The sequence below is a fragment of the Cynara cardunculus genome (genome assembly GCF_001531365.2).
Source record: "Cynara cardunculus var. scolymus isolate 2C chromosome LG 1, CcrdV1, whole genome shotgun sequence".
NCBI classification, from domain to species: Eukaryota; Viridiplantae; Streptophyta; class Magnoliopsida; order Asterales; family Asteraceae; genus Cynara; species Cynara cardunculus.
Window position 1 is genome coordinate 35,365,492 of NC_037528.1, and position 3,524 is coordinate 35,369,015.

Genomic DNA, 3,524 nt, shown 5'->3' on the forward strand with positions numbered 1-3,524 from the left:
AAGTTGGGCACCGGCGGGATCTCAACTAAATAGGCTAAGGTGAGTTTCAAGTAGATTTTAATGGGGTACACGTCAAACGTAATTACCTTTACATAATTTATTTTGTTGGACGTATTTTAGTGATTAAAGTAGAAAATGCATGATTTTAAATGATGTTATGAAATGAAGGTATTGTTTATACAAAGTGACTTTATACATATTAAGAATGCATTGTTCTCTTTGATAAAGTATGTATGAAATACTTTGGTGACTTGGAAAGTTTATATGTATTTTTGTAAAAAAATAAATAAACCTGTTTTGTATATGAAGGAGGAAAATCTTACGTTGTATAAATGGGGCATTGTGATTTATATATTTACTCACTGACATGAGAATGGTAGATCCGGATCTGGCGACTTAGGGTCACCCCCTTTGTTGCGTTTGTATTGGGGTTGCTCCCTTTACAGTAAATGGGTTGCTCCCATTGGTAATGTATTGGAGTACCGTGCATGGATATATGCGCCAGGTACTCGGCTAATAGGTTTAGTGTCAGGTGGACACATTGTGCAATGGTGATTAAATCGAAATTAGCCTAACGGATAAGTGGACTGCTGGGTAGTGCTCCTCCACTTATTCCGGTTGTTATGGGCCACCCCCATATTGTGTGGTATTCATAGAACTTTGTAAATATTGATTGACTGGTAACTTAAAATGTTTTGGTTGGACTTAACATTTATTTGACACATCACATCAAGCATATGTAAGTCATGCATTTTTTGTTTGTAGTATAAATTACTTGAAATATTGTATTGTGAAAACTCTTGAATTCACCAGGCATGTAGTATGATTTGTTTTGTTTGTCGACGTGCGTCTCAGGAACTGGTTCAAGTGAATGTGCTAGCAACATTCTTGGTTATTATAAGGCTAGCAGGTAAGTTCATAGGATGATGCAATGATTGAGACTTTTGGAAGCTTAATCTAGTTTGGGGAAATGTATTTTTTTGGAAGAATATGAAAGTTTTTACCTTGTAAATAGTCGTCTTTATTAAGACTAGTTAGTAATCATAGTTTTTGTATGGTTAGTTATTTTACAATCATTACTTTTACAAATGTTTACAGGTTTAAAAAAAATGGCAAAACACGACTTTTCGAACGGGTCATGCCGAATTTTTGCCAGATTAAAAAAAATCTAAGTATAGGGTGTTTCAGTAGAATTTCTTCATTCAGCATCTGCAACATCAGCAAATCTTATAGGAATTCAAAGGATTTGATCATTTGAGATTTGACCATTTTTTCCATATAATATGCAAGAGATTCAAATAACCTCTACAAAACTTCAAAAGTATTAATAATGTAAAAAAAAGACTAAAAGACTCAATTAGGGTAAAATAAACTTAAAAATGTAAAAAATGTGCAAATATGGTTGATAAATTAGCACCTATCATTGCGCAATATGCCTTATGTTCAAGTTATATAGGAAGATGACATGGTTTTCCAAAAACAAGCTTATATAAGAACATACTAATTAGTGTTTTAAATGCAGTTCTGTATGCCCATACAACATCGTCTAATTTGAAAGTCCAATCTTTATGTTTGATTTAACAAAAAATTTCTAAATGCCTTTTATTTCCCTGTTTAAAACCTCTACCAATCCATTAGTTTGTGGGTCGTATGTTTGGCAATTTTGTGGTTACTGTTTCATTTTGCGAAAACTCCATGTAACAGATGATTCCTAAAGTGAGTACCTTCATCATTCATTAGTGCTCTTAAGGTACCAAACCTTGTGAATATTTGTTTTGAAGGAACTTAACCACTATTTTTTCATCATTGTAAGTACATGCCGCAACTTTTATCCATTTTGACACATAGTCAACAACAATTAAAATGTATTAGCATGTGTTATATAAAGGAAAAGGTTCCATAAAATCAATTCCCCGAACATCATATAATTCTACTTTTAAGATCCCATTTAAAGACATTTTATTCTTTTGGGAAATTAATCCACTTATTTAGCTTTCGTTATACCGTTTGGGAAAAAATTATTGGTATCTTGGAAGATAGTTGGTCAAAGAAACCAAATTGCAAGACATTCACTGCTGTCCATTGTCCTTCAAAATGACCTACATATGGTGTTTTTTGGCAATCCTACAAGATTGTTATCACTTCTGTTTTTGGTATGCACCTTCTCAAAACTTGACTGTAACAATTTTAAACACAAAATGATTGTCTCACAGATAAAATATAATATCATGAAGAAATTTCTTGCCCTTACGCCCTGTATACGTAGAAGGTTTGATGCCACAAACCAAATAGTTGCAATATCGACAAATTATGGTGAAGTTGATTGTTGCGGTATCAAGATTTTCTCGTCACTGACGGTTTCTATGATGTTTCTCTTTTCCATGTCCTTATCATGTTTCTCTAGCCTAGATAAGTAATTTATAATTTGATTATCTACTCATTTCCTATTTATAATCTCAAGGTCAAGCTCTTGTAACAACAAAATTCATTTTATTAACCTAGATTTAACATCCCTTTATTTAGATCAAGTATTTGATGGCAGGATGGTCTGTATGTACAATGACCCTTGTTCCTATGAAATATGATCTAAATCCCTCTCAAAGGCAAAAACCATAACTAATAATTCTTTTATAGTTGTTGTGTAGTTCAATTGTGCTCCATTTATTGTCGTACTTGTATAATAAGTTGAATGAAAGATTTTTTTTTCTTTGTTCCAAAAACGTTGTAAGTTGACAAACATAAGAGACCAAATTCATATATATATAAATTAGAGACGCTATCTATGCAGAGAAATACATCTCGATTTTAATGTTTCATTTTATTCTTTGTCTCTACCATTTTATATGGTTCGAGAAAAAGATAATGTTTTTATTTTAAATAAAATATAAATTTGAATATATAAAAAATATATCGATATCAGTATCAAATTAACTATCTAAAAGTTCTCTTTTTTTGTGTAATTTCTTTAATTCAATTTTTTTATAATTTAATTTAAGTTTAATAATGAAGTAATTTATTTTTGGTTTAATAATATAATTTTTTATAAAGATAATAATTAAGTATTATGTTAGAACTCAATCATTATCTTAATTATGTTAGATTTTTTATATTTAAAATAAGATTTTATCATGTATTTAATTATATTTAGCTGCAGTTAGACTACACGAATTCAAACATAGAACTTTAATAAGTTGTATTTATATATAATTCACTTGTAATCTTAAATTTTAAGTAATGTACGTCAATACACAATATTTTATACATAAAAATAATTTTTAAAACTTTTTATTAAATATTTTATAATATAGTATAGATATAAATCTATACTATATTATAAAGCATTTGACAAAAACTCTTAAAAATGATTTTTTATGCACAAAGTACTGTTTATTGATGCATATTACTTAAAATTTAAGACTACAAGTAAATTGTGCATAAGTACAACTTATTAAAGCTTCATACTTGAATTCGTCTAACTAACTGCAGATAAACATAATTAAATATTGGATAAACATCTCATTTTA